The sequence below is a fragment of the Bactrocera tryoni genome, unplaced genomic scaffold (genome assembly GCF_016617805.1).
Source record: "Bactrocera tryoni isolate S06 unplaced genomic scaffold, CSIRO_BtryS06_freeze2 scaffold_120, whole genome shotgun sequence".
Taxonomy (NCBI): Eukaryota; Metazoa; Arthropoda; class Insecta; order Diptera; family Tephritidae; genus Bactrocera; species Bactrocera tryoni.
Genome location: NW_024395835.1, coordinates 878,528 through 901,284, shown reverse-complemented (window position 1 = coordinate 901,284; position 22,757 = coordinate 878,528). Strand labels below are relative to the sequence as shown.

The 22,757-nt window shown below is 39.3% G+C and overlaps 1 protein-coding gene and 1 non-coding gene across 15 annotated transcripts in view; both read right to left on the bottom strand.

The window, feature by feature from the left end:
- The window catches only part of LOC120780022 (calcium/calmodulin-dependent protein kinase type 1-like), a 113,950-nt gene that overhangs the window by 90,394 nt on the left and 799 nt on the right, over nt 1-22,757 (bottom strand). For 8 of the 14 annotated variants that reach the window (XR_005705795.1, XM_040112306.1, XM_040112311.1 and 5 more), the window contains exon 2: nt 22,250-22,406. The exons of 1 other annotated variant lie outside the window; for it this stretch is intronic. The gene's annotated coding sequence lies outside the window, so the exon portion shown is untranslated. Of the gene's footprint in view, nt 1-22,249; nt 22,407-22,683; nt 22,740-22,757 lie in introns of all 14 variants that reach the window. 5 more of the 14 variants (XR_005705792.1, XR_005705790.1, XR_005705793.1 and 2 more) reach the window with 1 other exon arrangement.
- Nucleotides 3,767-3,974, bottom strand: LOC120780033. The gene has a single exon (XR_005705799.1). It is a non-coding gene; the product is annotated as a small nucleolar RNA U3 (small nucleolar RNA).

Below are 22,757 nucleotides of genomic sequence, written 5' to 3'. Positions count from 1 at the left end.
AAACGTTTCGGAAAAAGTTTTACCAATTTTAAAACAAACTTTAATGTTTTGGAAATTCCTCAATCACAGTGACAAAAGTGCTTCGACAATTGGCTCTAAGGCATCTAAAGGTGTACGGATTTAACGGTGAATATCAATATCAATACATAGTATAAAATAAAGTCAGTTTTTTTTTCCCCTATATGCCTTTGTATGCTTAAATATTTAAAACTACGTAACATATTTTGGTGCGGCTTTTTTTAATACATAGAGTGATTGAAGATGAAGCCTTTTATGTAGATTTATCAAAATAATATTCTAAGTATTGTACACATTGAAAAGGTCTACAGAAAACTCCGTGATGGTATATGTACAGTAAGTCTATCTCTTATTTATATCCCACAATAACAGTTTTTTGTCATTTACTTTTTTCGACAAATAATGGCTAATTTCCGAGGCGATTTTAACCAATACAGTAATAATCGTTATCCAATTAAATACCTTAAATACATTGATCATTTAATATATAGTAGATCTATATGGCCCTGTACAGCATTTGATTTAAACGAATATTTCCGAAGATATTACAGATTTAAAAATTGCGTGTCGTTGCGTTTGCGGCGGTACCGGTCGGCCAAGACGGCTGGGGCGTGCCTATAAATAGCAGGCCGCGGTACTCCCTGTAGCACTTTGAATTTAGCAGCGATCGGACGCGTTTATTATCGGAGCTCTCTAGCGAGAAATATTTAAACGGAAACGATGAAGTATATGCGTACTATTTCAAATTGATCCTTCCTCAAAAATAATACAATTGCTAAATATTTGGAATAGTAGAAGGGAACTGCGACCAAATAGACATAGATGGATTATAACTGGCTCAGTATTCAGTCGATGAATATTATACCAAGTGCATCCTAAACGAAGAGCACTCAAACACTCTTCAGAGTCAGCAATTCGTTGTTTTTGTTAGATTATGAACTTGCGAGGCACCCACTTTGTCCTCGGTGCTCATTACGCCTCTTTCCAACTTAGCAAATCTCTTTTCAACGGTTGACTTCTCTGGTGCAGAGCACCAATTCAAAAGTATTTTAACTAAAAAATCAATGCTTTATTAACACATGAAATGCTTTTATGATCCATTTTTTTTGCAAACTAACACAAGTTGCTTCACAAAAATGCTGTATCTCATTAACTAATAGTTATAATCTAACTAATAGAAATTATATAGATGGTAGTAGTAATATTATCTACGGGTCAACCACAGTAAAGTTTTGAAATACAATAAAGCGATTTTCGATGATTAAAATGTTTTTGTTCTCGAATTTAAAAAGCAACCTACTCGTTGTAGAAATGACGACGAAGCGGGTCTCCTAAGCATCTTATCAGAACTTGGAATGAACAGGGCAAAATAAGCTCAGAAACGCTTTAGGCTAGTGGGAGAATCTACGTATGGCACTCTTTTCTAAGGACGATGTTAGGAGTAAAATATGTTTTAAAAAAATGTTCAAAAATTCACTGGGGAAGTAAAGGCGACTGAGAGAATTCCACTCGCAAAGAGTACCTAGCAAAGACCACCATGCAATAGTATACAGATGTCTCGAAAAACGGCAGATGGAATTGGGACTGGCCTAGTAGATCCATGTAGCAAATTATTGATGCTCAGGAGGCCGGATTCCAAGCATTTTCAAGTTATGCGCCTTTAAAAGATTTACAGAGATTATCTAGAGAAAAACTATCATGGTAAAGACTTATCTCATTCTAAGCGATAATTCCACGCGACCCTTCGGGCAATCTCATCCTGTTGGAATCAAATTAACAATGGTACTCAAATTGCATCGAAATTCTTAACAGAGTTCTTATGAGACACGTTATTTACAATACTTTGAGACTGCCAAATGGTTTATTTCAAGGAAGTCTGCAGCCTCACACCATATCTCCTGTGACGTAAGTTGAAAGTTTTGATAAGCAGAATCAACAGATGGCATTGAGATGCTGAAAAAAAATATTTCTGGGCGGAGAGGGAGCTATCACGAAACGCAATGTTCTAAATTTTCTGTAAATTTTGGGGAACCACCCGATTGCCTTGTACGTCACCAGTTGCAGACGGCTAGCGTATTGAGCACCATTTCGAAGAAGTACAGAATAACAAACATAGCGTCCAAAACCTTTGGGGTTTAACTTTTGCTGTAAGGCAATAGCAAAACAAGAATAATTGTAACACCAAACAAATGAGGAAGTAAATGGTAAGTACATATGTATGTGTTACATATCTCAAAAGTAGGAGAGTTTATTTACTAAAAAAGACGTGATAAACAAGAGAGTAAGTAAGTTTTGCAACATCGTACAAAAAAACGCTGCTTGTTCTCGTTTCGAATTTTTTATTTCATTATCTCTCTGAAAAGTAAGTTAAGATCAAATTTACTTTTTCGAGGAATTCCATGTGTAATCTTTAAAGGTGATTAACTTTTCCGTGATTATTTACTTTCTGAGAATTTACTTTTCAAGAGTAGTACTGCATATGTAATTTTTCATATGTAAAAAAGGTGCGTGGAGTCCCTACGCGCGGAAGAAGTTATACTTCTTAGTGATATTCAAGAAATACATATCTGTTTTGCATGAATGAAAACTAAGAACATTTTAAATTCATTATGCACATTTTATAAAGCAAAATCTAAATGAAGGAATTTTGACTCGGAAAGTAGTTCTGTCTCTTCGTTGCGGAAGGGAATATCCAGCGTAACCATCTCTCTTTTGTACTCTTCGAATTGGGTTGTCATATTATAATTTGTATATCTTATATCATGGTGTTTAGTCAATTTCTTGTATTCATTATTGGCGTTGCATTTGTATTGCGCACAAAACTGGGCCAAAGTAAAATGAATTTTCTTTTTATTTTTCTTTGCAGTTTTCAATAAATTTAAATAAGTTTCTTAATAAATTTAAATAAGTTTTTTTAATAAATTTAAATAAATTTAAGTAAATTTACATGTATTTTCATTTATATTAATTATCAATAAATTTTTTTAAAAATTATTTGCCCTAGTTGTCCATTTATTTTCTCATGCATTTCAGTCGATTTTGTATAGAAATTTGACCGGCGTAGAAGCAAAATGCGAAACAATCATACATATATTATGTCGTTTGCACATTTGTCTGTATGTTTGCGAAAGCAAATGTTCTACAAAAGCATATTTCTATACTTAAACAAAATTATTTGAACCATCGTATATTTCTTACATACATACATAACCAAACCATACTTAAGACAGCGCCACGAAAGTGTCAATAGTGGTGTTGGTGGTAAGCACATAAAGGTCACAATGTGAACGCAGGTTCGAATCTCGACGGACTTAGTCTTTAATTTTAGCATTTTAACATCGTAATACTATACTAATAAATATTTTTCTTACTAATAGAAATTAAATTTATCACAACAACATACCTAATATACATATACATAATATTGCTGTGATAAATTTAATTTCTGTTAATATTTATTTGTATAATGCTTCATGTTGAAAGGCATACATCTTTCTATCTATCTTGTGTATCTGCACATGCTCATATGAATGTATGTATACGCATGTGCGCGTTCAGAAATTCAAAGAATTAGCACAAAAAAAAGAGAGAGAGACGAAAAGAAATAAAGTCACATAATATATAGTTGAGAATTCGCAAAAATGAAAACGAAAGAAAAATAATGCGCAAGCAGCTACATTAAGCAACGTACTGTACTTATTGATTGCAGTATTTTTGCGTAAAACCTTGGAATTTATTCATTAAAATCACCACTCAAAGTCGTTTTATCCGTTGCAAGCGAGCGATTTTCGAAGAAACATCGTTTCTAATATGCCGCAACACAATATTAGAAATGAAGTTCATAAACCTCACGCTGTCAGATAAAACGATATACCTCGTCATCATGGGTCGATTTCCAAAAAATTTTAAATAAAGAAGACTAACTACAGAAATGATCCTGCCAAAAGTACAGCCTTAATTTTTCAACGGCCAACGCAGAGCTATTTCAGCCAAAATATACGCAAAATAGTTGAGAATTCGCAGAAATGAAAGAAGAAGACGAAACGAAAAAGAAAAATAACTTCAATAATGCACAAGCATACAAACATACATATGCGCATGGCAACAGCAAGGAAAGAGAGGTAACAATCAGCTGATCCATTGTATATTTCTTTCAAATTGCATAACCAAACCATAATTAGAGACAACGCAATACGAAGTCAATGGTGGTCGAGGTAGTAAGCGCTTCAAAAGTTACGACGAGCACGTAGGTACGTAGGTTCGAATCCCAACAGAATTTATTTTTAATTAGAATATGTCACCAACGAAAAGTCGAAACGATTGTTCTACAAAAACAACAACAGCATAAGCATACGCTAACGCTTTAGTGTTGTTGGTAGAAAAGCCGAGCTGTGCCGAAAGAAACGAACGAACGATCGCCGAGTTGTCACCGCTTCGCTTGCTGCTCGAACATCTTCGCAGACAAGGTTGCGTAGATTCAGCAATGAGCAAGTTGCGCAAGCCTGAATCTATCGCAACCTTTTCCGAACTCGTATAAGAAGTATAACTTCAAAAAAATTATTACTCTACATGTTTAGTAATAAAATAAAATGTATTGAAAAAATACGCTTTTTAGAGGAACCTGGCCTTAAGGCCAATAATTATAGTATTCTGCTGTAAAAAGTGTAATCATTGGTTCCTTAAATCATATAGTAGACATGAAAAATATACATATATTCAATAAATATAATAGGAAACAACATCCTGGCTGGCATAGACTGCTCCTCGGCTAAAGGGTTGGACATGACCAGGGCACTCTGTACAATAAGAAGAGAAATATTTGCACGGTTTACTGAAAGCGGAAGACAAGGGCTTAACCAACTTAGTCTGGAAAGTGATCAATAGCAGTGAAGTAAAGTGAAGATTTCCCGAAGCTTTAGGTTCAGTGCGATAATAATGAGACCGTGGAATGAAAAAAAGTCGGTTGAGGGCAAAGGAGGTAAAGAGTTTTTGGATGGGCTTGTTCCTGGGAGGCACCCAGACCGATGAGTCATGACACACGACCTTCCCACGAAGAGACAGTTCTGTAATATAGTTCCACAGAAGGGTAAGTTAGGATTTGTGTGATAGAACCAACGGTATGTGGTGCTAAGATTCATTCGCTTTTTGGTGAGAGTGGATATTGATAACAGGAGGCATTACCTTGAATGCTTATCACGCCAGCTATCCTTGAACTGTCCCCAATCCAACCAGCGGAAATCCTTTTCGAAGAAACACTCCGCACTAAGAAAATCAACACGCTTTAAAAAAACCCAAGTAAAGAGCTTTGGAGGATGATTACAGAGCTGCAGATTGTACATACAAATAAAAAAATAATAAAAGATGATAAATACAAGCTGCTTTTCAAAGCAAACAGGACATAAAAGAACAACAAAACAAACGGGTTTTTTCAATCTGTTTTATTCAAAATAGTCTCCTGCTTCAATACAGCTTTTTGCACGGTCCAAAAGCATGTCGAACGAGTGTTTTTGGCCGGTATGGCCGCCAGTATGCCGCCGCAAGCCTTTTGAATGGCATCTACGTCTACATAACGCTTTCTTTTCATGGGTAAATACATTTTTCCGAAAAGGAAGAAGTCGCACGATGCCATATCAGGTGAATACGGGGAGTGGTTAATGGTTAAAATGGGATTTTTGGTCAAATAATCGGTCACAAGCGTCGATCGATGAGACGGCGCATTATCGTGCAACAAACACCAACTTTCATCTTCGCGATATTCGGGCCGAACACGTCGAATACGGCGCACCAAACACTTCAAAAATCCAAGGTAGAATACCGCACTAACTTTTTGACCGGGTGGAACAAATTTTTTGGTGGAATCATAAAAACAAATCAGCATTGTCTTCTCTTCGGCTCGTCCGGTGCCTTCCATTTAGCCCTCTAGCGTTTCGCTACAATTCCATTTCCATGAATGAAAATGAATGACTTCGGCTGATTTTTGACGAATTCACGCACAGTTTCGATGGAATTTTCGGTGATCACGGATTTTGATTGGCCCACATGTTGATCATCATTTATGTTTTCACGACCACTTTGAAAAGGTTGAAACCACTCGTCATAAACTTGTTTCATCAATTGAAACGTTTCGGAAAAAGTTTTACCAATTTTAAAACAAAATTTAATGTTTTGGAAATTCCTCAATCACAGTGACAAAAGTGCTTCGACAATTGGCTCTAAGGCATCTAAAGGTGTACGGATTTAACGGTGAATATCAATATCAATACATAGTATAAAATAAAGTCAGTTTTTTTTTCCCTATATGCCTTTGTATGCTTAAATATTTAAAACTACGTAACATATTTTGGTGCGGCTTTTTTTAATACATAGAGTGATTGAAGATGAAGCCTTTTATGTAGATTTATCAAAATAATATTCTAAGTATTGTACACATTGAAAAGGTCTCACAGAAAACTCCGTGATGGTATATGTACAGTAAGTCTATCTCTTATTTATATCCCACAATAACATTTTTGTCATTTACTTTTTTCGACAAATAATGGCTAATTTCAGAGACGATTTTAACCAATACAGTAATAATCGTTATCCAATTAATACCTTAAATACATTGATCATTTAATATATAGTAGATCTATATGGCCCTGTACAGCATTTGATTTAAATGAATATTTCCGAAGATATTACAGATTTAAAAATTGCGTGTCGTTGCGTTTGCGGCGGTACCGGTCGGCCAAGACGGCTGGGGCGTGCCTATAAATAGCAGGCCGCGGTACTCCCTGTAGCACTTTGAATTTAGCAGCGATCGGACTCGTTTATTATCGGAGCTCTTTAGCGAGAAATATTTAAACGGAAACGATGAAGTATATGCGTACTATTTCAAATTGATCCTTCCTCAAAAATAATACAATTGCTAAATATTTGGAATAGTAGAAGGGAACTGCGACCAAATAGACATAGATGGATTATAACTGGCTCAGTATTCAGTCGATGAATATTATACCAAGTGCATCCTAAACGAAGAGCACTCAAACACTCTTCAGAGTCAGCAATTCGTTGTTTTTGTTAGATTATGAACTTGCGAGGCACCCACTTTGCACAGAGCTGCCCACTGCTTTCATTGTCCTTGGTGCTCATTAAGCCTCTTTCCAACTTAGCAAATCTCTTTTCAACGGTTGACTTCTCTGGTGCAGAGCACCAATTCAAAAGTATTTTAACTAAAAAATCAATGCTTTATTAACACATGAAATGCTTTTATGATCCATTTTTTTTGCAAACTAACACAAGTTGCTTCACAAAAATGCTGTATCTCATTAACTAATAGTTATAATCTAACTAATAGAAATTATATAGATGGTAGTAGTAATATTATCTATGGGTCAACCACAGTAAAGTTTTGAAATACAATAAAGCGATTTTCGATGATTAAAATGTTTTTGTTCTCGAATTTAAAAAGCAACCTACTCGTTGTAGAAATGACGACGAAGCGGGTCTCCTAAGCATCTTATCAGAACTTGGAATGAACAGGGCAAAATAAGCTCAGAAACAACTTAGGCTAGTGGGGAGAATCTACGTATGGCACTCTTTTCTAAGGACGATATTAGGAGTAAAATATGTTTTAAAAAAATGTTCAAAAATTCACTGGAAGTAAAGGCGACTGAGAGAATTCCACTCGCAAAAAGAGTACCTAGCAAAGACCACCATGCAATAGTATACAGATGTCTCGAAAACGGCAGATGGAATTGGGACTGGCCTAGTAGATCCATGTAGCAAATTGTCGGTGCTCAAGGGCCGGATTCCAAGCATTTTCAAGTTTGTACGCCTTTAAAAAAAGATTTACTGAGATTATCTAGAGAAAAACTATCATGGTGAACTTATCTCATTCTAAGCGATAATTCCGCGACCCTTCGGGCAATCTCATCTGTTGGAATCAAATTAACAATGGTACTCAATTGCATCGAAATTCTTAACAGAGTTCTTATGAACACGTTATTTTATTACTTTGAGACTGCCAAATGGTTATTTCAGAAGTCTGCAGCCTCACACCATATCTCCTGTGACGTAAGTTGAAAGTTTTGATAAGCAGAATCAACAGATGGCATTGAGATGCTGAAAAAAAATATTTCTGGGCGGAGAGGGAGCTATCACGAAACGCAATGTTCTAAATTTTCTGTAAATTTTGGGGAACCACCCGATTGCCTTGTAAGTCACCAGTTGCTGACGGCTAGCGTATTGAGCACCATTTCGAAGAAGTACAGAATAACAAACATAGGGTCAAAACTTTTGGGGTTGCTTGCTGTCAGGACTTTAACATCAACGACAAAAAAGTTGAGAGATAGTGTGTATTCCGTCCAATTGGTAAATATGTCGATGTGGAGCGAGAAAAAGTTTCATGCTCCTCGTAGTGAAAAAGCGAAAAGGCTCAACATGTTTATGTCGTCTGGATTAAGGGGATTAGCCGATTTTGTCTTTTTGACATCTTAGACTTTTTCGTCAGTAAAAGCAATATGAGCACACTTGTTTCGCGTCTTTAGAAATGGTCGCGCAGCACCTACATCCCCTATCAGTCGAAGGGTGCATTATAAATTGTCGGGTAAAGGAACTCGCCCACTATGTCGATTGAACTGCATTTGAAAGCGGTGGACATGACTCCTAAAAAAGCAGTAGTTCATAAGTTATCAGATTACATAAGACGGCAGGTTTAAGAATTTATCATGTCGCCAATAGCGATAATAAGGTAATATGAGCTATTTATTCTTCTTCTTTACTGGCCTAGACCCCGCTTACACGGTTATAGCCGTGTTAACAATAGCGCATCAGTCGTTTTTTCTTCGCTGGCATTGAGTCCAACCCAGGCCCGGAGGAATTTTTCTGCTGCGTATGCGCAAAACGGCTCCATCCAAACTCCACCTCGGTCAGGTGCAACACATGCAATGGATGGAGCCATCTTAAGACCTGTTCAGGCCTTAAGACACATAGGGAGTGGACCACGCGTTACGTGGCCCCATGTTGCCTGCGCAATACTGCGACCCAAGCCTCTACGGCTGTGCAATCCGCATAGCCTTCGCGCGCCGCGCCGCCACCAAATCCGAGTGGCCAACAGAGGACCTCTACGGTCCCTAGGAGCTCTATCAGGCAACATAGCTCCCCCTCTGACTTGTCCCCCCCCAACCTTCATCCTGCTCCAATCCTCGTGCGAGAACCAACCAGCAGCTCTTGGTCCCTCGCACTGTCTGTTCCGTCAAGTGCAACTCTTGTACTGGCTGGTGTCACTTTTCGGCGTGTTCCGGCCTGCGCACCACACGTGAGTGGAGTGACTCATACGTTGCCCCATGCTGCAGGAGTCTGCCCCCGCAACTCACAACAGTGGCGTCGCCTATAAACACCCCAGCGCGACAACCGCTCTGCGGGTACTACAGCTGCAACAACTTCCACCCACACGTCACTCCCTCACCCCCAGGATCACCCACGGACACCGCGACAAACTCAGCTGCTTCAATTCTAACTGCAACGGACTCCAGAGTAAGATCGAGGAGATAGTTGCACTTTATGAATCGGGAACGTCTATCGATAGCTGCGGTCCAAGAAACCAAGTTAAACAGCCGCTCAGATCTTCTGAGTTGTGCAGGTTTCCAACGTTATACGTAAAGATCGCGAGCGAGATAATGGTGGTGGCCTAGCTTTCATATTGCACAACACCGTGCAGTATCGTCTAATCGATGTGATATCGACCCCAGGGATACTACCCTAGAATGTCAGGCGTATAGCTATCCGGTCAGGCGATGTCCAGAGCTCGAAATATTTAATATATACATCCCTCCAGTTACATGTTGCCCAACAGGATATCACCTGAATATAGGTGCGCTACTTCGTGGTGAAAACCGTTTGGTACTAGGCGACTTTAACGCGCACCACGATCTTTGGCATTCCTGCCTGTCAAATGATCGTAGGGGGATGGAGCTGGCGGAACAGATTGACGATTCGACATTCTGCACAATGAATGACGAAGCCCCCACCAGAGTTATGGGCACCTGTAATAGCTCGCCTGATATTACCATTGCTAGCGGTGGTCTGATAAACAGCATAACCTGGCGACCTATGCTAACTCTCGCTTCAGATCATCTGCCCATAATTATCTCGATCGAGAAGCCTCCCGATTTTGTTTCTGTGGACAACCGCACCTATTTTGACTTTAACAAAGCTAATTGGGTCGGCTTCACAGAATTTACTGAGAGCACCTTCAAAGCTCTACCTATTCCTATGGACGTATGCGTTGGCGAACGTCAATTCCGCAAGGTGATCGCAGCAGCTACCGCTCGCTTCATCCCGGCTGGAAAGAATCGCGGAAATCCGCCCCAATTTCCCAGCCGAAGCAGCCGTTTTAGCTTAATGAGCGCGACACCTTACGCCATGCCGATCCCGGGGATCCCCGAATAAGGGATCTCAATTTGGAGATTCGGCGAATGGTAAACCAACATAAGCGGACGAAATGGATAGAGCACCTGAAGTCCTGTAACCTCTCCACCGGAGTGAGTAAGCTTTGGGCTACTGTCAAAGCTCTGTCTAACCCGAAGAGACAAGACGACCAAGTTGAAGTTCAATTCAATGGTCATGCCTCTTCGGACCCGAAGAAGTGCGCGAGCTATTTTAGCCGGCAATTTACACTGCACCCTTCGGTAGACAAAGCTAAACGATGTGTTAACCGACGGCTGCGCAAAATGCCAAACGAAGGCGTGCCACTTACTTTCACCGATGAGGAGGTTCAGGGTGCCATCAAAAAAGCTTTAAATCCATGTCCGTCCATTGGCCCTGATGGAATCAACATGCTAATGCTAAAGCATCTAGGCTCGACGGGAGTAGGATATCTCACCAAGGTCCTCAATCTGTCGCTGACCACTCTTCAAATACCCGATGTGTGGAAAGTCGGAAGAGTGGTCCCACTACTGAAACCCCTGGGAAACCCGCGAACAAAGGGGAATCTTATCGACCGATAACTCTCCTCTCCCCAGTAGTGAAGACCGCCCTGAGGCCTTGCTACTCCCTGACCTTCACTCACCACCTGAGCCTAGCCAACCACCACCATGGATGCCGAAAAGTGCACAGCACCACAACAGCACTTAGCGTCATAAACACTCAGATAGTTCGTGGTCTCAGCCAGAAACCACCCTGCGAAAGAACGATCCTCGTAGCGTTGGACCTGTCAAAAGCGTTTGACACGGTCAATCACACAACGCTACTGCAGGACATCGAAACAACTACGCTCCCTCCAGGGGCTAAAGAGGTGGACCATGAACTATCTGAGCGGTCGCCAGTCATCCGTACTATTTCGAGGTAAAACATCTAAACTGAGAAGAATTAAACAGGGGGTTCCGCAGGGTGGTGTCCTCTCCCCACTACTGTTTAACTTCTACATCTCGAAACTCCCACAACCACCAGAAGCAGTTTCCATAACCTCGTACCTCGTAGGTAAACAGCTACCTCTCCGACCTTTCTCGTTTCCTCACTGCACGAAATCTCGCACTTTCCCCCACCAAATCCACAGCGACCATATTCACAAACTGGACGAAGGAGTATAGACTTGAGCTTAACATTGCAGTCGACGGCGTCAAAATTCCGACTGTCAACAATCCTAAGATTTTAGGTGTAACATTCGACAGTCTATGCTCCTTCTCTCCTCATACGACCGCGATTATCGCCAAAGTACAGAGCCGCAACAAAATCCTCAAGTCGCTAGCCGGCAGCACATGGGGAAAAGACAAAGAAACGTTGTTGGCCTTATACAAGGCAATCGGCCGGCCGGTCCTCAATTACGCCAGCCCCCATATGGTCGCCTGGATGCAGTGGTACGCAGATGAGGAAACTACAGACCTGTCAGAACACTGCACTCCCGGACCACTACAGGATGCCTTTTGATGTCTCCCATTGAACACCTACACAGTGAGACGCTTATGCTCCCAGTTAAGGAGCATAATGGAGCTCCCTCTCAGGCAGTTCCTGCTGGGATGCTTTCGCAGAAAATCACCCTGGTCATCTGCTTAGAGCGGAACCACCTCTCGAAGACATCAAAAGGTCATTCCTGGATTACGTCGACGGCGTCGTACAGTACTGCCGACCGGACTTCGGACGCAACTAACTCAGACAGGTACTGACCGCCATTCACAGCGGAGCCATTAACACCCTTCACCGACTCCCTTCCCGTGAATGGCGTTCTTGGAGTTAAACCACCACCCATCGCAGATGAAGAGCTCCAGCTGCCGCGAGAAACGCGTGTGACCCTTGCGCAACTTCGTTCTGGATACTGTAGCAGGTTAAACTCCTACTTATCCAGAATAGACCCTGACATACCCGACGTATGTCCTGCATGCAACGAGTCTCCGCATGATACTGACCACCTCTTTGCATGCCCCACAAACCCCACCCATCTAACACCTTTCTCCCTTTGGTCCGACCCCGTCGAAACAGCATGTTTCTTGGGCCTACCGTTAGATGACATCGACGACAACACAAATGACATTTACCATCCCAACGGGGATTAGATTTCCGTTAAAACAACAACAGATTTTTATGAGCAAACTTCATATAACAATTTTGTTGCTTACCATTGCACTTGACATTTAGTGGACTGTATATTCTTATTTAACTTATTGTTTACATTAATGTACTTGTGTCAAAATATAATGTTATTTATATATATTTCAATCTTAATGTAATAAAAGTTTTATGTACATATATTTATGAACACGGCTAATAACTGACAAGTTGCATGCATCACCTTCTTTGCTAGATGTGGTCGGATTAAACATGACCGATTATCAGAACCTAAGTCTGCTCTGCCAAATCCACAAATCCACTGATTTAAGCCTCCTTAACCCTTAGTTGACCAAGCTCACGAAAAATTAGTATTTCTAATTTATCTTTCAATATTATCATTCATATGCGTATTTTTTTAACAAAAAAAATTATAAATTTCAAGAATACTGCAGATTACAAAAAAGATATGGTACTTAGAAGTACCGTCGGGCTTGAGTAGCTGAAAAGTTTTCCATTATTAATGCCATGATATTCGGTAAAACAGTTCTTTTTTCATAGCACATATCACATCTTCTTCGGGTTTCAACAAATATTGGCCAATATACTCCCAAGTTGAACATCAGTTGCAACCAACGCACCTTTATCACAACGTATTTTGCTTGACTGTGTTGGCGTCTGACTCAAGCTATTTTTATTGGCACCAATATCCTTTTGCGTCATTAGGCCTTGAGCAACGGACCGTCTATAATTCAGCAGAGAGATATGTTTGACAGTATACATAAGAATTAACGAACGTTAAAACGCCTGCCTATCCCGCAGGTACTTCGCAGTTGATCTGCATGGTCATTCCCGCCAATGAATGATTGGTTTATTATCTATCAATTTATAAGCAATTTATTCATTTGTTGTTGATCGTGAATCAAACTCGTCTCTTTTCATTTCCCTGTCTGGCTTTATGTTTGAAAGAAGTCCTTTCGATTGCCTATAGTTGTCCCACATACAATTACTTTCTGAGTTTGGATTAACTTTAAGAGTCTAACGGATGTAAAATAATTGTCAAATCACACATACTTGTTCTAGCCGCACTGAGGGACAAAACCACTCTCCCCCCGAGACCAAATTCTTCGTACCGATCCTTCTTCGTTGATCCGACAAACACCACAATTTATAACCACGCTTGGTTTCATGGGGCAATATTGTTTCATAGAGCTTCTGCACTTGAAAATATTTATAGATTCGACTACTGATAATTGCTTAGCTCCATGATACACGTGCTGAAAACGTTTGTTCAAAGCGTCAATCATAGGGCGTATTTTGAATAGCCGATCTTTGTTTTTTTCCGAGATTTTATGAATTATCATTAACATGTTAAAATCTTAGTATTAAGTCGAATCCGTTACGGGAAATTGTTTGGGATATTACGGGTACAACCAGGCCAACTTCGACGCAGATCAGACTCTATATATGTGTTTGATTCATTATCTATATTTCTTCTAAAATTAAAGCAATTTAATTTTTCTTCAAAGATTTGATGAAAACGATTCATGATGAACTAAAAAGTGAATATAAATGCATTCTGGTTGAGACTGAGGACAAGACGAAGTATTTCCTGTTATCAAACAGCCATCGCATTCACGATTTGACTTGCACGTCACTGTTGGAAGTCATAACTTTGCAGATAATTTTGTCTTTCTTCGAACCAGCATCAACACCAACAACAATATTAACCCTGATATCCAACGCAGAATTACTCTTACCAACAGTTGTTACAGTGGACTTAGTAAGTAATTCAGAAGTCAAGTCCTCTCTTGACGAACAAAGACCAAACTCTAAAAGTCCCTCATCATTCCCGCCCTGCTATATGGTGCGGCAGCATGGACAATATCATCTGATGCGACGGCCTTAGGAGTGCGCGAGAGAAAGGTTTTGGGGAAGATTTATGGTCCTTTGCTCATTGACAACGGCGAGTACCGCAGTCTGTGAAACAATGAGCTGTATGAGATATACGGCGACATTAGCATAGTTCAGCGAATCAAGAGACAGCAGCTGCGTTGCCCAGATTATGTTGTCCGGATGGAAGAGAACTCTCCAGCTTCGAAAGTTTTCGATTCAGTACCCGCCGGTGGAAGACGAGGAAAAAGAAGACCTGCACTCCTTTGGAGAGAACAGGTAGAGAAGAACCTGGCTATAACCGCATTAGCGGTGCCAGTAAATAGTAAGATATACATATGTATATAGGGTCTACCAACAAAAACGGCGTCATGTTAAAATGAACTAAAACATTCAAATTTTAACAAAATAATTTGTGTGTATTCGTTCTGCAAATAAATGTATGTCATTTAGGATTTGAACAAAATGTCGGACAAATGGCTCTCACGGCTCCGTTCGCAATCTCTAGCCGTTTACGGCAATTTTCGCTGAACATTCAAATTTGAACAAAATAAGTTGTGTGTATTTGTTCTGCAAATAAATGTACATCATTTAGGATTTGAACAAAATCTCGCACAAATGGCCATTATGGCTCCGTTCGCAATCTTCAGGCGTTTACGGCAATTTTTGCTGAGCTAGTGCAGCATTTCGGCTGTAGCGAGCACCGTAATCGATGCAACCTGATTTGATTTCTCATCTAACACCCTTTTTCATTTGCTCCGACCCCATCGAAACAGCACGTTTCCTTGGCCTCCCGTTAGACGACGTCGACGACAACACAGATAACCCTTACCATCCTAACGGGGATTGAGAAACCGTTGGAACAACAACATGCAACTTGATTTACACATGATCTTGGGGGCTATTCCGGGTAAAAGAGTCGGTCGACCATCATGTTACGACGCTCGTTAAAGATGGTAACGGTATTTCCTGCCTTATTTTGAAGGAAATAATGTCCGAGGGTGCCGCTAGTCTACAATCCGCGCCACACGGTCATTTTTTTAGGATGCAATTGCGATTCCTGAACCATACGAGGATTTGACTCACTCCAATAGCGACAATTTTTTAAAGCCTTTAATGTCGATAAATTAATTTAGAGTATGCAACTTTTCTATTCATATTGACTTTTTCTAATCATATAGTTCAATTTTATATCCACCAACAATTCACCAATTTTTTTGTGTCGGCTTTAGAATATCTCAACGGGGATAAAATGCGTATAGGCAAGTAGTGCACGTGGGTCGATTCCGGACTTTTTTCGATTCGGGATTTCTAATAGTGCGGAAAAGTTGCCTTAGTACTTCCTGATTCCAATGCAACTTTTTGTTTTGAGATCGGATTGCATCTTCAACCCCAACTTCGGCCTTGAAACTTCGAAAATTCGCCTAAAATCGTGAAATTGTCTACTTAGCGCCTGAAATACGCATCTCATGACAAAATGTATAAAACAAAAGTTATTTGTCACGTCATTTGCTACCGAAATGATATATGTGATCATGGCCGTAGGACGCACCGTTCCCGAGATACGAGCGAAAAGGCGGCGCGCCACAGCGCAAGGTGAAAATTGTTGCAGCTCTCAGCTAACCTGTATTGGTCACCCAGAACCCACCGCGTGGAGGTCAAATTTATTGATAAAATCAGATTTTGTACTAAACTTTGGCACTTGTTGCCTAGATTTCAGTGTAGAGCGTATAAAACGATCACGAGATTGGGGGCCAATAACTTTAGAAGATGCCTCTGTCACCAGTTTGACGGTTCTCTCGACTGCCACGGTGTGAACGGGGAATTCACTAAATTTCCATACCTCTGCAGTGTCTCCCGACAGCCCTTTTATGAGTTCTTCGTTAGAAACTGAACAAAGAACTGGGGGAACAGTCAAGGTAATAGTCTTCCAGTTAAACATATCGTAATAATTATTAGCTTTGAAATTCAGCTTTGGCACTTTATTACATTTAACCCTTCCATTTACAGTGTCAGACTCTGCTTCTCTGGCTGCCAGAAGACGGTCAAGGGCCAACTTTCTGACTTCTATCCGTTCGTCAGTCATCATACTAAGGAGAATGTTTTCTGGAAGAGCAAAGAAAGCATTCTGTTGAATGGATGAATCGACAACCTTGCGTAGTTTTTTTGATTGCAGCATAGAGATGGCGCGAGCCATCTTTGATTGAACTGTTGAATCTTATTGAGAACCACAAAGGTGAGTAAACTGTAAGTATGTACTTTCCTTTGTTGGTTTGTCAGTAGAAATGTATAATCTCAGAATTCTATTTGCACAGGTGAGCTAGCGAGATTTGCACATGATACCTGGATGCATCGACGCTAAATCTGAGGAACATTGACCGGAAATAACAGCTTCTGATATTTTATAGAGATAAGCTTGGTCTGTGCTAAGTTGGGTCGGATTAATAACCTCAGAAGGTAATTGGCAGGATGGAAAACTTTCAAATTTGACAACAGGCAACTTCTCACAATCAGGGAGCAGTTTACCTATGTCGCCAGAGAATGTATTTGGACTCTTTGAGACACCATCTATGTGTTCGAAAAGAGCACGAAATGGAAGTTCGCTGAAATGTAGAAGACAAACAACCCACTGTAATGGCCTACCTATTCTTTCTTCTAGTTTCCGAATGATTCCACCTTTCCAACCTGTGTTCGTGTTGGTGCCATCAGCACCGACAACTTCTAGATGTTCCACATCAACTGAATTGTCTTGTTAATGTTGCCATATAGCTTGCGTCGCATCCTCAGCTGACCCGGAAGGAGAGGTGACGTGGCCAAAGTAATGACACCCAGGTTCCGCTATAAGAGAAGTATGTTCCTCTTTGACAGTGTCGAGGTAGTACTTTTCACCTTCGCTGACTTGTGCAAGTGTATTGTCTTTGCGGCCGTCAAAATACAGCCCATATACAGAGTCAATACTTTCGGTGTTTTGGAGCTTAACTCCAACACTTTTTTTGCCCGACTAATCTTGCATTTGTCAGTGACAAAGCTAGCCTGATCCTCTGTTATCAAAGCTGCTTTTTTGGCATCCAGAAAAGCAAATGAAACAATCAAGGCCGCTACTCTATCACTTACTCCAAATCTTTGGGCATCATCATCAGCATCGTTTTTGGAAGAATCCATGTGCGACGCACCTACATTGTTGTCGCCTGTATGAGAGTCTGGCTGATCTGAATATTCACTTGTTCTAGCTAATACTTTTCTGGTGTGTTGATGTTGAATGACGTTTTGAAAGCTTTTCTTTACGTTCATTTTTATTTGTAATCTTTTTTGTTTCAGGTAGATCAACACTTCCAATGCGACCAATTCTTCTGGTTCTCTGGTCCAAGAGAAATGGTTGTTCATTGATAGGAACTTTCCTTTCCTTTGGACAAGTGCAAGAAGAAATATAAATGCATTTACAAGCAGCGAAGTCAAATAATTTTCAGGCAGAAGACAAAGTCGTCTCTTTTAGAGCTCAAACCTATTGGGTTCCTTAAAAACATTTGTTTAAGAGTCAGAAATTTCTTATGATATGTGGTGAGCATTTGTACAACTCTGGTGTGTGAAACTATCGGAATAAATGACTTTTTGAAAGTATTTTACACCTTTTTTGCAACTATTTCTGTAACCTCTTTACTCCTAGGTTCATAATTGTCGCCTCGGAGTCGCCCTATACGAAATCTTTCAAACTGATAACACAAAAGAACATCCTGGTATGTAGGTAACTGGGACTCCGAGAGATTCTAGAGATATATGCCAAACACAGGACATTTCTGTCTAAATTTAAATTTAGATACAGACATTTTGAGTTCTGTGTTCTGTTGAGAATATAAGTGATAGCACTCGGCGAAATCAACGACAAGAGTGAAGGAACTCGAGGAAAAAATATTTATGTGGAGACCAGTCCGAACGTGTCGTATGGCGCAGGGAAATGAATGTAAGTGATAGAACTCGGCGAAATCACCGACAAGAGTGAAGGAACTCAATGAAAAAATATTTGTGTGGAGACCTATCCGAACGTGTCCTTTGGCGTAGGTGAATGAATGTGAGTGATAGCACTCGGCGAAATCAACGTCAAGAATTGTGGCCGCAAACCGATTTTCACCTTGCGCTATGGCGCGCCGCCTTTTCGCTCGTATCTCGGGAACGGTTCGTCTTACGGCCATGATCACATATACCATTTCGGTAGCAAATGACGTGACAAATAACTTTTGTTTTATACATTTTGCCATGAGATGCGTATTTCAGGCGCTAGGTAGACAATTTCAAGATTTTAGGCGAATTTCCGAAATTTTAAGGCCGAAGTTGGGGTTGAAGATGCAATCCGATCTCAAAACAAAAAGTTGCATTGGAATCAGGAAGTACTAAGGCAACTTTTCCGCGCTATTAGAAATCCCGAATCGAAAAAAGTCCGGAATCGACCCACCCTAGTGCACGTTCTCCAGATAGAGAATAAACTATATTTAGATATAGCAGCGGGAAGCTTACAGTTTTTAGATATTTGCGTTTAAATTTCAACATTTCTACTATGTAAAGTACGTATTTTTCGATTTAAAATGTAGTTTACATTATATATACATATATATACGTTTTGTTAACGAACAAAAATAGAATAAAAAGAAAGATTATACGATTATTATTACAGGAATACAAAAAATCTTTCAGTATTTTCCTTCACTTGATGATCCTCCCGGTGTTGGTTAGGCCAAAACGGTTTTTTTTTTTCAAGTGAGACCAAAGGCCGCCCTCGGAAAAGGGAGTTCTACGCGAAAAAAACTTGACACAAGACGGTGTAAAAAATAAGTAAATAACGAGTTCAACGCGAAACTACTGAAGACACCTAGGTGTTTGTCCAAAGTTAAATAGTAGGGGTTTTCACTAGCAGCGTTGTTATCTGTTATTCGTTATTCGATAAACTTTTACATTTATTTGGTTACTGTAAATTAAACAAAAAAGCCATCTCAACAAATAATATTTTACCGTGCCGGAAACTCGGACAAAATACTCGTTACTTAGTAAAACAGTAATCAGCTATTTCAATCTTTGTATTTTGTCAGTTATGCTTTTAATAATTGATTGAAAGTAAGTATTGAATGCACTAATTTAATTTTCCTTAATTTTCTTTTTATTAACAAAAACTTTTGTTTTAAGAAAAAACGTGTTGTCACAAAAACACAAAAAAACTGGACGGAAGAAGAAAACAACATCTTAGTGGACAAGGCGTTAAACGGCAATACGTAATAACGTTGATATTGACGTATGGATGTGATTAATTATTGTCATTTTTTTTGTCTGTCGAATTATTTTTCGCTCATCTGTAATTAAAGAAGCGAACAAATGTAATTTATTACAATAAATTAAAGAAACTAAACTGGAGGTAAATGCTGAAATGTTGAGGTGCAAAGTTCGGTATTGTAGGGTGACTTTCAACAAAGCAGAAGAATGGAGGAAATCAATAGGCGCAGGACTTTATAATGGAGACACATGTTCCTCAGTAAAAGGCAATAAGGTTATTTATCATTAATCTAGTCAATATTGTATTTTTCATATCATTTAAAAAAAATTACACAAAATGTGTCCACATTATGACCGACTCGTGGAGCTTTTCTCTTATAAACAGAACTCAAATATCATCGTTGAAAGGTCTTTATTCATCATGGATGTTGGAATTGAGCAATATGTCATATATTGATACGATTAAACATTTGCTTTCAACAGCATTAACTCCACTTTCTATACCAGTTCATTTGTGCAGCGCAACTTCCAGAGGGTTCCATCGAGTTAATATGTGAGCCAGCACTTTCGCAGCAAGAAGTATCAACTCCCCGCTCTCAACGATCTCTTGGACGAAAATTTAAGTCCACTGAATGGCGTTCTTAGAGTCAAATCACCAGCCATCGCAGACGAAGAACTCGAGTTGCCGCGAGAAACGCGAGTGACCCTAGCGCAGCACCGTTCTGGATATTGTAGCAGGTTAAACTCCTACTTATCCAGAATAGACCCCGACGTATCCAATATACAAATGCCCTGCATGCAGCGAGTCTCCGCATGACACTGGTCACCTCTTTACATGCCCTGCCAACCCTACTTCCCTTTGGTTCAACCCCGTCAAAACAGCACGTTTCCTGGGATTCCCGCTAGACGACGTCGACCCGTACCATTCATCCTAACGGGGATTAATAACCATTAGAACAACAACAACGAAAATTTAAAACTCGCACGCCAAGTGAACTTTTATGATACCAAGAAAACGAGATTCTTATTATGAAATGCGCCTGAGCATTAAACAACAAAAAGTTGACAATAAAAGAACACGGCTTTTAAAAGTTGACGCAGGTTCTCAAAATAAAAAAGCTGGAGTCAGAACAAAAAGAACGACCTGCTGTCTTAAAGCTTAAATTAAAATTTAATACAGACTAAAGTATAAACACAAATATAATTAGGAGTTTCACATGGTCATAAAGTTTTAAGTTATAACGATCCGAAAACACAGCATTCAGAGTTGTATTTGCGTAAACTTATTTTAGTACGCAATCCAACAACAAATTTTTTAAACTAGTATACAAATTTATGATTTTTTGATTTTACGATACTTTATGACACTTTGTGAGTACCACAAATATTTATTACATGAATTACATGAATAAATAGTAATTTTTAAAAAATGTGTATTACTCTGAAACATAAGGTTGTACAGCATCGGCGTTCTCATTCAAAACTAGTTCAATCTAACTCTTCAAATTTGTCTGCAGTTTCAGATACATTCAAAGGGGTTTCCAAAAATTCCCCAATGTCCGTGAGATGAATTAAAATATTATGGAGGATGCCACAGCTTAAAAACTATTTATTACAGAATTTCTAACTTTCTTCATTTTGGATACGCATTCTCAATTCTTTTAAGCTACTGAATCTGCCTGTTAATACACCAAAGCAGACTAGACTCTAACGCGGTACGCCATAAATTTAACTCTTTCTTTTTTGCTGGATCAAGTGTTGAGCATTACTTCTGTACGAAGTTATTATAATATTATTCAGAATCACCTGCAAGCCATTCCTGCCCCGAAAAAAACTTAATGCGGTTTTTAAAAAATTAACAATTTTTTTTTAATATTTTGGAACCGTGAGTTGAACCGCAATAACCAACAACTACATCGCGAAGCTTCAGCTGGTAGTCCCATACTACTTGTGCTTTAAGCGAATGTATATGACATCTGGAAAAGTAATTTGCCTGATTTTAACAGGAGCTCCGCCAATTTAATTTCCGTGCCTTCAACGTATCCAAAGCAAAACGGTAGTTCATTAAAAGTTTTTTACACTATTTCAGAGCGTTTTGCAAAATCTGGCCAGTATATATATTAGTGCAATAGTTTTAAGAAGCTATTTGTAATTTTGGAAATAATGCTGGCGTCCCTAATTCCAAACCAGTGCCAATTTTTGCAACCGTCGTACTTTCTCCTGATAAACCCAATCTGAATAAAACTATTGCCACTTGTAGCTCTACAGAAAACTGTTTACTGTAGATGATTAAATTGTGATCGATTTACTCGTAACATTTGGCGAAAGCGATACTCATCCACTGAAGTCATAATATCTTTGTACCAATGGATTTTGGAACAAAATTTACAACTCCCTTCCGACACTTAATGACAATGTACAAATTTTCATACAGTTCGTCGACCAAGTTGGCCACTTCATCTTCTTCGTTTTTGACAAATACATCTGTGTAAAGAATATATTATTGATATACATATGTACAGAGATATATGGTATATAATGTTACACCTTTTATACCTACCTTCAATTAACGCTATTCGTGGAATCTTTGTTAAAGTTAAATATTTAATTATTTTCGATTTCGAACTTATTTTAGGCATTTTATTCTTTTTGTCCATGTATGCTGTGTTGAAAATATTTTAACGCGTAACAACTGTTGTCGAAAACAAAGTGACAAGCTATAACAAATTTAACGAACAACGAATAACAAATAACAATTTGCGTGTGACATTATATTGAATAGAAGTTATTTCTGCACTATTTAAAATAAAATAAATTGGTAGAAGCGAACTAGTGAAGTGTTAGTGGATATAAAAGTTACGTGTAACAATCGGGGAACCACGCATTTTTAATAGTTGAACTTTAAATACAAATATCTTAAAAAGTCAGTGGCAAGGATATATACTACATATATATATTTTCTTTATCAAGAGAAACTCCTCTATCCATACATACCTATTTTGACCCCGAAATCGAAGGACGTTATTGTAAAATTTACCCAACATCACTTCCTAAGGAATGATAGATGT